The sequence below is a fragment of the Arachis hypogaea genome, chromosome 10 (genome assembly GCF_003086295.3).
Source record: "Arachis hypogaea cultivar Tifrunner chromosome 10, arahy.Tifrunner.gnm2.J5K5, whole genome shotgun sequence".
NCBI classification, from domain to species: Eukaryota; Viridiplantae; Streptophyta; class Magnoliopsida; order Fabales; family Fabaceae; genus Arachis; species Arachis hypogaea.
In genome coordinates this window covers 80,949,621-80,964,698 of record NC_092045.1, presented here as the reverse complement: position 1 = coordinate 80,964,698, position 15,078 = coordinate 80,949,621, and the positions used below count along the sequence as shown (strand labels likewise).

The 15,078-nt window shown below is 41.8% G+C and overlaps 1 non-coding gene across 1 annotated transcript; it reads left to right on the top strand.

Moving 5' to 3' along the window:
• Positions 1 to 12,020: 12,020 nt before the first annotated feature.
• LOC112719279 (small nucleolar RNA R71) lies at positions 12,021 to 12,128 on the top strand. Its single transcript, XR_003161587.1, has one exon. It is a non-coding gene; the product is annotated as a small nucleolar RNA R71 (small nucleolar RNA).
• Positions 12,129 to 15,078: the final 2,950 nt, after the last annotated feature.

Below are 15,078 nucleotides of genomic sequence, written 5' to 3'. Positions count from 1 at the left end.
CTTCTGATCTTTGGAATCTTTTGATCTTTAGATCTTTTGATCACTTTGGGAGGCTGGCCTCATGGCCATGCCTAGACCTTGTTCTTATGTATTTTCAACGGTGGAGTTTCTACACACCATAGATTAAGGTGTGGAGCTCTGCTGTACCTCGAGTATTAATGCAATTACTATTGTTCTTCTATTCAATTCCGCTTGTTCTTGTTCTAAGATATCACTTGTTCTTCAACTTGATGAATGTGATGATCCATGACACTCATCATCATTCTCACCTATGAACGTGTGCCTGACAACCACCTCCGTTCTACCTTAGATTGGGTGGATATCTCTTGGATTCTTTAACTGGAATCTTCGTGGTATAAGCTAGAACTGATGGCGGCATTCAAGAGAATCCGAAAGGTCTAAACCTTGTCTGTGGTATTCTGAGTAGATTCAATGATTGAATGACTGTGACGAGCTTCAAACTCCTGAGGGTGGGGCGTTAGTGACAGACGCAAAAGAATCACTGGATTCTATTCCGGCCTGATTGAGAACCGACAGATGGATAGCTGTGCCGTGACAGGGTGCGTTGAACATTTCCACTGAGAGGATGGGAGGTAGCCACTGACAACGGTGAAACCCTTGCATACAGCTTGCCATGGAAAGGAGTAAGAAGGATTGGATGAAGACAGTAGGAAAGCAGAGAGACGGAAGGGACCAAGCATCTTCATACGCTTATCTGAAATTCCCACCAATGAATTACATAAGTATCTCTATCTTTATCTTTATGTTTTATTCGTATATCACCCATATCCATTTGAGTTTTCCTGACTAAGATTTACAAGGTGACCATAGCTTGCTTCATACCAACAATCTCTGTGGGATCGACCCTTACTCGCGTAAGGTTTATTACTTGGACGACCCAGTACACTTGCTGGTTAGTTGTGCGAAGTTGTGATAAAGAAGTGAGATTACAATTGAGCGTACCATGTTGATGGCGCCATTGATGATCACAATTTCGTGCACCAGACACACAAGACAGCTCTTGGGTGGTCCATAAGTGATCTTAAGGGCATTAGCCCAACAAGATGCATGCACAAGATCCTATTGGAGGATAATGCCAAACCAGTGGTCCAACCACAAAGGAGGCTAAATCCAGCCATGAAGGAGGTGGTACAGAAAGAGGTCACTAAATTACTAGAGGTTGGATTATTTATCCTATTTCTGATAGCCCCTGGGTGAGCCCTGTCCAAGTTGTCCCCAAAAAGGGAGGCATGACAGTAGTTCATAATGAAAAAAATGAACTGGTTCCTACAAGAACAGTCACAGGGTGGCGTATGTGTATTGACTACAGAAGGCTCAATACAGCCACCAGAAAGGATCATTTTCCTTTACCATTCATAGACCAAATGCTAGAAAGACTAGCTGGTCATGATTATTACTGCTTTTTGGATGGCTATTCAGGTTACAACCAAATTGCAGTAGATCCTCAAGACCAAGAGAAAACAACATTTACTTGCCCTTCTGGCGTGTTTGCCTACAGGAGGATGCCTTTTGGTCTGTGTAATGCTCCTGCAACCTTTCAGAGATGCATGCTATCCATCTTCTCTGATATGGTAGAGAAATTCCTGGAAGTCTTCATGGATGACTTCTCAGTATATGGAGACTCATTCAGCTCCTGTCTTAATCACCTAGCACTTGTCCTGAAAAGGTGCCAAGAGACTAACCTGGTTTTAAACTGGGAGAAATGTCACTTTATAGTGATTGAAGGAATTGTCCTTGGACACAAAATTTCAAGCAGGGGAATAGAGGTGGATAAGGCAAAGGTGGAGGTAATTGAAAAATTGCTACCACCTGCCAATGTTAAGGCAATCAGAAGCTTTTTGGGGCATGCAGGATTCTACAGAAGGTTTATAAAGGATTTTTCGAAAATTGCTAAACCTCTGAGTAACCTGCTAGCTGCCGACACACCATTTGTGTTTAACACACAGTGTCTGCAGGCATTTGAGACCCTAAAAGCTAAGCTGGTCACAGCACCAGTTATCTCTGCACCAGACTGGACATTGCCATTCGAACTAATGTGTGATGCCAGTGACCATGCCATTGGTGCAGTGTTGGGACAGAGGCATAACAAGCTTCTGCACGTCATTTATTATACCAGCTGTGTTCTAAATGATGCACAGAAGAATTACACAACAACAGAAAAAGAGTTACTTGCAGTGGTCTATGCCATTGACAAGTTTAGATCCTATCTAGTAGGATCAAAGGTGATCGTGTACACTGACCATGCTGCTCTTAAATACTTACTCACAAAGCAGGATTCAAAACCCAGGCTCATAAGATGGGTGTTGCTTCTGCAAGAGTTTGACATAGAAATAAGAGACAGAAAAGGGACAGAGAACCAAGTAGCTGATCATCTGTCCCGAATAGAACCAGTAGTTAGGGCGTCCCTCTTATCTATTGAGATCTCTGAGACTTTCCTAGATGAGCAACTCTTTGCCATTCAGGAAGCTCCATGGTTTGCAGATATTGCAAATTACAAAGCTGTGAGGTTCATACCCCAGGAGTACAGCAGGGTGCAAAGAAAGAAATTAATTTTAGATGCCAAGTACTACCTATGGGATGAGCCATATCTCTTTAAAAGATGTGCAGACGGAATGATCCGCAGACGTGTACCCAGAGAGGAAGCACAAAGGATCCTATGGCACTGCCATGGATCACAGTATGGGGGACATTTTGGAAGTGAGCGAACAGCCACTAAGGTCCTCCAATGTGGCTTCTACTGGCCTACTCTCTATAGAGATGCCCGAGAGTTTGTGCGTAACTGTGACAGCTGCCAAAGAGCTGGTAACTTGCCTCACGGATACGCCATGCCTCAACAAGGGATCTTAGAGATTGAGTTGTTTGATGTATGGGGGATTGACTTCATGGGTCCGTTCCCACCATCATACTCAAACACTTACATTCTGGTGGCAGTGGACTATGTATCTAAGTGGGTAGAAGCAATTGCTACACCCACTAATGATACTAAGACCGTGCTGAAATTCCTCCAGAAACACATCTTCAGCAGATTTGGTGTTCCCAGAGTCATAATCAGTGATGGGGGTACTCATTTCTGCAATAAACAGCTGTACTCTGCTATGGTCCGATATGGAATTAGCCACAAAGTGGCAACCCCGTATCATCCACAGACAAATGGGCAAGTTGAAGTCTCTAACAGAGAGTTAAAAAGAATCCTTGAATGGACTGTAATCGCCCGTAGAAAAGATTGCGCAAAGAGCTTGGATGATGCTCTGTGGGCATACAGAACAGCATTCAAGACTCCAATAGGAACCTCTCCATACCAACTTGTGTATGGCAAGGCCTGTCATCTGCCCGTGGAACTGGAACATAAAGCTTATTGGGCAACCAGATTCCTAAACCTGGATGCTAAGTTAGCTGGTGAAAAAAGATTGCTCCAGCTAAATGAGCTAGATGAATTTAGACTCAGCGCCTTTGAAAATGCTAAGATTTATAAGGAAAAGGCAAAGAAGTGGCATGACAAGAAGTTATCATCCAGAGTCTTTGAGCCAGGACAAAAAGTTCTGCTCTTCAACTCTAGGCTCAGATTGTTCCCAGGAAAACTTAAATCCCACTGGAGGGGTCCGTATGTGATTACAGGAGTATCACCATATGGATATGTTGAGCTTCAGGATACTGATTCTGACAAGAAGTTCATTGTTAATGGACAGAGGATCAAGCATTATCTTGAAAGCAACTTTGAGCAGGAATGCTCAAAACTGAGGCTGGAATGATCCTCAGTGAAGGTCCAGCTAAAGACAATAAAGAAGTGCTTGCTGGGAGGCAACCCAGTCATTAGCAGGTTATATGTTTTGTTTCTACAAGGGCAAGTATCAAAAATGAAGGAATTCACAGAGTTACAGAAGGATTCAGTGCAAAAAGCAGAGAAAAAGAGTTTGCTGGTGAAAAATCCCAGTAAGGGAAACTTTGGGCGTTAAACGCCAGAATGGGCACCATTCTGGGCGTTTAACGCCAGTAAAGGTGCCATTTTGGGCGTTAAACGCCAGAATGGGCACCATTCTGGGCGTTTAACGCCAGGCGTGCAGCATCCTGGGCGTTTAGCAAAACGCTCAGTGACAAAGGGAATTCTGGCGTTTAATGCCAGCCAGGGCACCTGGCTGGGCGTTAAACGCCCACTATGGTCAACAAATGGGCGTTAAACGCCAGAATGGATACCATTCTGGGCGTTTAACGCCAGAAAGGTGGGGAACGGAGATTTTGCTTTCTAATTAAATTTTTTTCAAACTTTCCTTTTTTGATCCATACTTTTCTACATAAACACATTTCAAACTTTCATCATTCACCTTCAAATTTTCAAAAATTAAAATCAATCTTCAAATATCTCTCAAATCCATCCCAAATCTTCTTCAAAAACTCAAATTTTTCTCAAATTCTCTCCATATCTTCTCAAATCTCCTTCAAAATTTTCGAAATCTCCCCCTCCCTTATAAATACACATTCAGCCACCCCTTTCTCCCCACCATTCGAATTTGCTCTCCTCCTTTCTCCCCTATTTCCTTTCTTTTGCTTGAGGACAAGCAAACCTCTAAGTTTGGTGTGCTTTTCCGTGATCACTAAGCCAAGATTCATCAAGATCATGGCTCCTAAGGGAAAACAAACCAATTTAAGAGGCAAGAAAGAGAATAATCCAAAGAGTCTTTGGAATCAAGAGAAGTTCTTAACCAAAGAACATGAAGACCATTATCACAAAATAATGGGTCTGAGGTCAGTGATCCCGGAAGTCAAATTCGACCTAAAAGAAGATGAATATCCGGGGATCCAAGAGCAAATTCGAAACAGAGGATGGGAAGTTCTAACCAATCCTGAGATAAAGGTTGGAAGAAATATGGTTCAGGAATTCTACTCAAATCTGTGGCTGACAGATAAGCAGAGAATGACTGGAACTGCTTTCCATACTTACAGAACCATGGTCAGAGGGAAAGTTATCTACTTCCATCTGGACAAAATAAGAGAGATCTTCAAATTTCCTCAACTGCAAGATGATCCTGAATCCTTTAATAGGAGAATGGTGAGAGCAGATAAAGGGTTGGATCAAGTTCTAGAGGACATATGCCTCCCTGGAACTAAGTGGATAACCAATTCAAAAGGTGTCCCAAACAAACTCAAGAGGGGAGACCTCAAACCAATTGCAAGAGGTTGGCTAGACTTTATTGGGCGTTCCATATTGCCCACTAGCAACCGTTCTGAGGTCACTATCAAGAGAGTAGTGATGATTCATTGCATTATGCTTGGAAAAGAAGTGGAGGTTCATCATCTGATTGCTTGTGAGATCTACACAATTGCAAATAAGAATTCCACTGAAGCCAAACTGGCTTACCCAAGCTTGATCTCCTTGCTCTGTAAAGAGGCTGGGGTGAAGATGGGAGTAGATGAATTCATACCCATTGAACATCCAATCACCAAGAAGTCAATGGAAGGACAAATGCAAGACAACTCTATCAAAAAGAGGGCGCAGGAGTTCCTCCCTGAATTTTCTGAAATTGACTACTGGGCCAGCCTAGAAGCATCTATCACCAAGTTGCAAGAAACTATGGAGCAACTTAAGGAAGAACAGCAGAATCAGAACTGCATGCTCTGCAAATTGCTGAAGGAACAAGAGAAGCAGGGGCGTGAAATTCAAGAGTTGAAACGTGGTGCGCGAAATTGTGATCAATACTTTTCACAAATCAAATAATCCCTAGTAATGGCCCCAAAAACTTGGTGTTCAATACCATGGCATAAACACAACTTCGCACAACTAACCAGCAAGTGTACTGGGTCGTCCAAGTAATAAACTTTACGCGAGTAAGGGTCGATTCCACAGAGATTGTTGGTATGAAGCAAGCTATGGTCACCTTGTAAATCTCAGTCAGGCAAACTCAAATGGGTATGGTGATAAACGAATAAAGCATAAAGATAAAGATAGAGATACTTATGTAATTCATTGGTAGGAACTTCAGACAAGCGTATGAAGATGCCTTCCCTTCCGTCTCTTTGCTTTCCTACTGTCTTCATCCAATCTTTCTTACTCCTTTCCATGGCAAGCTTAAGCAAGGGTTTCACCGTTGTCAGTGGCTACCTCCCATCCTCTCAGTGGAAATGTTCAACGCACCCTGTCACGGCACGGCTATCCATCTGTCGGTTCTCGATCAGGCCGGAATAGAATCCAGTGATTCTTTTGCGTCTGTCACTAACGCCCCGCCCTCAGGAGTTTGAAGCACGTCACAGTCATTCAATCATTGAATCCTACTCAGAATACCACAGACAAGGTTAGACCTTCCGGATTCTCTTGAATGCCGCCATCAGTTCTAGCCTATACCACGAAGACTCTGATCTCACAGAATGGCTGGCTCGTTTGTCAGGCGAGCACTCGGTTGTCAGGCAATCAACCATGCATCGTGTATCAGGAATCCAAGAGATATCCACCCAATCTAAGGTAGAACGGAGGTGGTTGTCAGTCACACGTTCATAGGTGAGAATGATGATGAGTGTCACGGATCATCACATTCATCAAGTTGAAGAACAAGTGGTATCTTAGAACAAGAACAAGCGGAATTGAATAGAAGAACAATAGTAATTGCATTAATACTCGAGGTACAGCAGAGCTCCACACCTTAATCTATGGTGTGTAGAAACTCCACCATTGAAAATACATAAGTATAGGGTCTAGGCATGGCCGTGAGGCCAGCCTCCCAATGATCTAAGAACTAGATGTCCAAAGATGATCAAAGGATCGAAAATAATCCCCAGATGAAAATACAATAGTAAAAGGTCCTACTTATAGAGAACTAGTAGCCTAGGGTGTACAGAGATAAGTAAATGACATAAAAACCACTTCTGGGCCCACTTGGTGTGTGCTTGGGCTGAGCAATGAAGCATTTTCGTGCAGAGACTCTTCTTGGAGTTAAACGCCAGCTTTTATGCCAGTTTGGGCGTTTAACTCCCATTTTGGTGCCAGTTCCGGCGTTTAACGCTGGAATTCCTGAGGGTGACTTTGAACGCCGGTTTGGGCCATCAAATCTTGGGAAACGTATGGACTATCATATATTGCTGGAAAGCCCAGGATGTCTACTTTCTAACGCCGTTGAGAGCGCGCCAATTGGGCTTCTGTAGCTCCAGAAAATCCACTTCGAGTGCAGGGAGGTCAGAATCCAACAGCATCTGCAGTCCTTTTTGGTCTCTGAATCAGATTTTTGCTCAGGTCCCTCAATTTCAGCCAGAAAATACCTGAAATCACAGAAAAACACACAAACTCATAGTAAAGTCCAGAAAAGTGAATTTTAACTAAAAACTAATAAAAATATACTAAAAACTAACTAGATCATACCAAAAACATACTAAAAACAATGCCAAAAAGCGTACAAATTATCCGCTCATCACAACACCAAACTTAAATTGTTGCTTGTCCTCAAGCAACTGAAAATCAAACAATATAAAAAGAAGAGAATATGCAATGAATTCCAAAAACATCTATGAAGATCAGTATTAATTAGATGAGCGGGGCTTTTAGCTTTTTGCCTCTGAATAGTTTTGGCATCTCACTTTATCCTTTGAAATTCAGAATGATTGACTTCTTTAGGAACTTAGAATCCAGATAGTGTTATTGATTCTCCTAGTAAAGTATGATGATTCTTGAACATAGCTACTTATTGAGTCTTGGCTGTGGCCCAAAGCACTCTGTCTTCCAGTATTACCACCGGATACATACATGCCACAGACACATAATTGGGTGAACCTTTTCAGATTGTGACTCAGCTTTGCTAGAGTCCCCAACTAGAGGTGTCCAGGGTTCTTAAGCACACTCTTATTGCCTTGGATCACAACTTTATTTCTTTCTTTTCTCTATTTTTTTCGAATTTTCTTTTTTTTTCGAAATTTTTCTTTTTTTTTTCATTGCTTTTTCTTGCTTCAAGAATCATTTTTATGATTTTTCAGATCCTCAGTAACATGTCTCCTTTTTCATCATTCTTTCAAGAGCCAACATTCATGAACCACAAATTCAAAAGACATATGCACTGTTTAAGCATACATTCAGAAAACAAAAATATTGCCACCACATCAAAATAATTAAACTGTTATAAAATTCAAAATTCATGCAATTCTTCTCTTTTTCAATTAAGCATGTTTTTTTTTTTTTCAAGAAAGGTGACGGATTCATAGGACATTCATAACTTTAAGGCATAGACACTAGGACACTAATGATCACAAGACACAAACATAGATAAACATAAGCACTAAAATTCGAAAAACAGAAAATAAAGAACAAGGAGATTAAAGAACGGGTCCACCTTAGTGATGGCGGCGCTTTCTTCCTCTTGAAGATCCTATGGAGTGCTTGAGCTCCTCAATGTCTCTTCCTTGTCTTTGTTGCTCCTCTCTCATGATTCTTTGATCTTCTCTAATTTCATGGAGGATGATGGAGTGTTCTTGATGCTCCACCCTTAGTTGTCCCATGTTGGAACTCAATTCTCCTAGGGAGGTGTTTAGTTGCTCCCAATAGTTTTGTGGAGGAAAGTGCATCCCTTGAGGCATCTTAGGGATCTCATGATGAGTGGGGTCTCTTGTGTGCTCCATCCTCTTCTTAGTGATGGGCTTGTCCTCATCAATAGGGATGTCTCCCTCTATGTCAACTCCAACTGAATAACAGAGGTGACAAATGAGATGAGGGAAAGCTAACCTTGCCAAGGTAGAGGACTTGTCCGCCACCTTATAAAGCTCTTGAGCTATAACCTCATGAACTTCTATTCCTTCTCCAATCATGATGCTATGAATCATGATAGCCCGGTCTATGGTAACTTCGGACTGGTTGCTAGTGGGAATGATTGAGCGTTGGGTGAACTCCAACCATCCCCTAGCCACGGGCTTGAGGTCATGCCTTCTCAATTGAACCGGCTTCCCTCTTGAATCTCTCTTCCATTGGGCGCCCTCTTCACATATGACTGTGAGGACTTGGTCCAACCTTTGATCAAAGTTGACCCTTCTAGTGTAAGGATGTTCATCTCCTTGCATCATGGGCAAATTGAATGCCAACCTTACACTTTCCGGACTAAAATCCAAGTATTTCCCCCGAACCATAGTAAGATAATTCTTTGGATCCGGGTTCACACTTTGATCATGGTTCTTGGTGATCCATGCATTGGCATAGAACTCTTGAACCATCAAGATTCTGACTTGTTGAATGGGGTTGGTAAGGACTTCCCAACCTCTTCTTCGGATCTCATGTCGGATCTCCGGGTATTCACTCTTTTTGAGTGAAAAAGGGACCTCGGGGATCACCTTCTTCAAGGCCACAACTTCATAGAAGTGGTCTTGATGCACCCTTGAGATGAATCTCTCCATCTCCCATGACTCGGAGGTGGAAGCTTTTGCCTTCCCTTTCCTCTTTCTAGAGGTTTCTCCGGCCTTGGATGCCATAAATGGTTATGGAAAAACAAAAAGCAATGCTTTTACCACACCAAACTTAAAAGGTTTGCTCGTCCTCGAGCAAGAGAAGAAAGAAGAGAGTAGAAGAAGAAGAAATGAAGGGAAAGGGAATGGCTTTTGTTTTCGGCCAAGAAAGGGATAAGTGGGGTGTGTGTTGTGTGAAAATGAAGGAGTGAAGGAGGGTTTCAATAGGAGTGGGGGAAGGGTAGGGTTCGGTCATGTATGGGTGGGTTTGGGTGGGAAAGTGGTTTGAATTTGAATGGTGAGGTAGGTGGGGTTTTATGAAGGATGGATGTGAGTAGTGAAGAGAAAGATGGGATTTGATAGGTGAAAGGCTTTTGGGGAAGAGGTGTTGAGGTGATTGGTGAATGGGTGAAGAAGGGAGAGAGAGTGGTGGGGTAGGTGGGGATCCTGTGGGGTCCACAGATCCTGAGGTGTCAAGGAAAAGGCATCCCTGCACCAAATGGCAAGCAAAATTGCGTTTTTAGCCATTTCTGGCGTTAAACGCCGGGCTGGTGCCCATTTCTGGCGTTTAACGCTAGCTTCTTGCCCTTTTCTGGCGTTTAACGCCAGTCTGGTGCCCCTTTCTGGCGTTAAACACCCAGAATGGTGCCAGACTGGGCGTTAAACGCCCATCTACTAGCCTGACTGGCGTTTAAACGCCAGTAGGTGCGTCCTCCAGGGTGTGCTATTTTTCTTCCTGTTTTTCATTCTGTTTTTGCTTTTTTCATTGATTTTGTGACTTCTCATGATCATCAACCTACAAAAGACATAAAATAACAAAAGAAAATAGTTAATTATAAAACATTGAGTTGCCTCCCAACAAGCGCTTCTTTAATGTCATTAGCTTGACAGAGGACTCTCATGGAGCCTCAGAAATGCTCAGAGCTATGTTGGAACCTCCCAACACCAAACTTAGAGTTTGAATATGGGGGTTCAACACCAAACTTAGAGTTTGGTTGTGGCCTCCCAACACCAAACTTAGAGTTTGACTGTGGGGGCTCTGTTTGGCTCTGTTTTGAGGGAAGCTCTTCATGCTTCCTCTCCATGATGACAAAGGGATATCCTTGAGCCTTAAACACCAAGGATTCTTCATTCACTTGAATGATCAACTCTCCTCTATCAACATCAATCACAGCCTTTGCTGTGGCTAGGAAGGGTCTGCCAAGGATGATGGATTCATCCATGCACTTCCAAGTCTCTAGGACTACGAAATCAGTAGGGATGTAATGGTCTTCAACTTTTACCAGAACATCCTCTACAAGTCCATGGGCTTGTTTTCTTGAGTTGTCTGCCATCTCTAGTGAGATTTTTGCAGCTTGCACCTCAGAGATCCCTAATTTCTCCATTACAGAGAGAGGCATGAGGTTTACACTTGACCCTAAGTCACACAAGGCCTTCTTGAAGGTCATGGTGCCTATGGTACAAGGTATTGAAAACTTCCCAGGATCCTGTCTCTTTTGAGGCAGTTTCTGCCTAGACAAGTCATCCAGTTCTTTGGTGAGCAAAGGGGGTTCATCCTCCCAAGTCTCATTTCCAAATAACTTGTCATTCAACTTCATGATTGCTCCAAGGTATTTAGCAACTTGCTCTTCAGTGACATACTCATCCTCTTCAGAGGAAGAATACTCATCAGAGCTCATGAATGGCAGGAGTAAGTCCAATGGAATCTCTATGGTCTCATTTTGAGCCTCAGATTCCCATGGTTCCTCATTGGGGAACTCATTGGAGGCCAGTGGACGTCCATTGAGGTCTTCCTCAGTGGTGTTCACTGCCTCTTCTTCCTCCCAAAATTCGGCCATGTTGATGGCCTTGCACTCTCCTTTTGGATTTTCTTCTGTATTGCTTGGGAGAGTACTAGGAGGGAGTTTAGTAATTTTCTTGCTCAGCTGACCCACTTGTGCCTCCAAGTTTCTAATGGAGGACCTTGTTTCAGTCATGAAACTTTGAGTGGTTTTGATTAGATCAGAGACCATGGTTGCTAAGTCAGAGTTATTCTGCTTAGAACTCTCTGTCTGTTGCTGAGAAGATGATGGAAAAGGCTTGCTATTGCTAGACCTGTTTCTTCCACCATTATTATTATTGAAACCTTGTTGAGGTCTCTGTTGATCCTTCCATGAGAAATTTGGATGATTTCTCCATGAAGGATTATAGGTGTTTCCATAGGGTTCTCCCATGTAATTCACCTCTTCCATTGAAGGGTTCTCAGGATCATAAGCTTCTTCCTCAGATGAAGCTTCCTTAGTACTGCTTGGTGCATTTTGCATTCCAGACAGACTTTGAGAAATCATATTGACTTGTTGAGTCAATATTTTGTTCTGAGCCAATATGGCATTCAGAGTGTCAATCTCAAGAACTCCTTTCTTCTGACTAGTCCCATTGTTCACAGGATTCCTTTCAGAAGTGTACATGAATTGGTTATTTGCAACCATTTCAATCAGTTCTTGAGCTTCAGTAGGCGTCTTCTTCAGATGAAGAGATCCTCCTGTAGAGCTGTCCAAAGACATCTTAGATAGTTCAGAGAGACCATCATAGAAAATACCTATGATGCTCCATTCAAAAAGCATATCAGAAGGACACTTTCTGATTAATTGTTTGTATCTTTCCCAAGCTTCATAGAGGGATTCTCCTTCCTTCTGTCTGAAGGTTTGGACTTCCACTCTAAGCTTACTCAATTTTTGAGTTGGAAAGAACTTTGCCAAGAAGGCATTGACTAGCTTTTCCCAAGAGTCCAGGCTTTCTTTAGGTTGAGAGTCCAACCATGTTCTAGCTCTGTCTCTTACAGCAAAAGGGAATAGCATAAGTCTGTAGACCTCAGGGTCAACCCCATTAGTCTTGACAGTGTCACAGATTTGCAAGAATTCAGCTAAAAACTGATGAGGATCTTCCAATGGAAGTCCATGGAACTTGTAATTCTGTTGCATTAGAGAAACTAATTGAGGCTTAATCTCAAAGTTGTTTGCTCCAATGGCAGGGATAGAGATGCTTCTCCCATAGAAGTCGGGAGTAGGTGCAGTAAAGTCACCCAGCACCTTCCTTGCATTGTTGGCATTGTTGTTGTTTTCAGCTGCCATGAGTTCTTCTTCCTTGAAGAATTCGGTTAGGTCCTCTACAGAGAGTTGTGCCTTAGCTTCTCTTAGCTTTCGCTTCAAGGTCCTTTCAGGTTCAGGGTCAGCCTCAACAAGAATGCTTTTGTCTTTGCTTCTGCTCATATGAAAGAGAAAAAAACAAGGAAATATGGAATCCTCTATGTCACAGTATAGAGATTCCTTGAGGTGTCAGAGGAAAAGAAAAATAGAAGACAAAAGTAGAAAATTCGAATTTATCAAAGAAGATGGAGTTCGAATTTTGCATTAAGGAATAGTGTTAGTCCATAAATAGAAGGATGTGAGAAGAGGAGAAGTAATTTTCGAAAATTAAGTCAAAAATTTTGAAAACATTTTTGAAAAACACTAATTGATTTTCGAAAATCAAGAGTGGAAAAGAAATCAAGTGATTTTTGAAAAAGATTTTGAAATTAGAAATCAAAAGATTTGATTGAAAATTATTTTGAAAAAGATGTGGTTAAGAAGATATGATTGGTTTTAAAAAGATGTGATTGAGGAGATATGATTTGAAAAACATTTGAAAAGATTTGATTTTAAAAATTAATGACTTGGCTATCAAGAAAAGATATGATCCAAACATTAAACCTCTCTCAACAGAAAAGGCAACATACTTGAATTGTTGAATCAAATCATTAATTGATAGCAAGTATCTTTGAAAAAGGAAAGAAATTGGTTTTGAAAATATATGATTGAAAAGATATGATTTGAAAAAGATTTGATTTTGAAAAACTTTGAAAACCTGAAAAAAATTGCATTGAAAAACAGAATCTTCCCCCTTGAGCCATCCTGGCGTTAAACGCCCAGAATGGTGCACATTCTGGCGTTTAACGCCCAAAACTATACCTTTTTGGGCGTTAAACGCCCAACCAGGTACCCTGGCTGGCGTTTAAACGCCAGTCTGTCCTTCTTCACTGGGCGTTTTGAACGCCCAGCTTTTTCTGTGCAATTCCTCTGCTGAATGTTCTGAATCTTTAATTCTCTGTATTATTGACTTGAAAAGACACAAATTAAAAATATTTTTGGATTTTTAATAGTCAAAATGCAACTAAAATCAAATAACAATGCATGCAAGACACCAAACTTAGCAGTTTGTATACTGCTGACACTAATGAGACACATATGAGACACATAAACACTCAAGTCAAGAGAATTCAAAGATTAGAGTAAGAAATCATCAATAACATCTTGAAGATCCTTAAGACACATGAATGAATGCATGCAATTGACACCAAACTTAAAATGAAACACTAGACTCAAAAAAAATATTTTTGGATTTTATGATTTTGTAAATTTTTTTTGTGTTTTTCGAAAATTAAGTGGAAAAAGGCATCAAAATTCTTAATGAGAATTCCAGGAATCAGTGCAATGCTAGTGTAATACTCCGGTCCAGGAATTAGACATGGCTTCACAGCCAGCCAAGCTTTCAAAGAAAGCTTCGGTCCAAAACACTAGACATGGCCAAAGGCCAGCCAAGCCTTAGCAGATCACTGCTCCAATAGCAAGATTGATAGAAATCAACAAGCTATTGTGATGATAAGTTGAAATCTCGGTCCAATGAAATTAGACATGGCTTCACAGCCAGCCAGACTTCAACAAATCATCATGAAACTCTAGAATTCATCTTCAAGAATTTCGAAAAAAAATACCTAATCTAAGCAACAAGATGAACCGTCAGTTGTCCAAACTCAACAATCCCCGGCAACGGCACCAAAAACTTGGTGCGCGAATTGTGATCAATACTTTTCACAAATCAAATAATCCCTAGTAATGGCCCCAAAAACTTGGTGTTCAATACCATGGCATAAACACAACTTCGCACAACTAACAGCAAGTGTACTGGGTCGTCCAAGTAATAAACCTTACGCGAGTAAGGGTCGATCCCACAGATATTGTTGGTATGAAGCAAGCTATGGTCACCTTGTAAATCTCAGTCAGGCAAACTCAAATGGGTATGGTGATATACGAATAAAGCATAAAGATAAAGATAGAGATACTTATGTAATTCATTGGTAGGAACTTCAGACAAGCGTATGAAGATGCCTTCCCTTCCGTCTCTCTGCTTTCCTACTGTCTTCATCCAATCTTTCTTACTCCTTTCCATGGCAAGCTTAAGCAAGGGTTTCACCGTTGTCAGTGGCTACCTCCCATCCTCTCAGTGGAAATGTTCAACGCACCCTGTCACGGCACGCTATCCATCTGTCGGTTCTCGATCAGGCCGGAATAGAATCCAGTGATTCTTTTGCGTCTGTCACTAACGCCCCGCCCTCAGGAGTTTGAAGCACGTCACAGTCATTCATCATTGAATCCTACTCAGAATACCACAGACAAGGTTAGACCTTCCAGATTCTCTTGAATGCCGCCATCAGTCTAGCCTATACCACGAAGACTCTGATCTCACGGAATGGCTGGCTCGTTTGTCAGGCGAGCATCGGTTGTCAGGCGATCAACCATGCATCGTGTATCAGGAATCTAAGAGATATCCACCCAATCTAAGGTAGAACGGAGGTGGTTG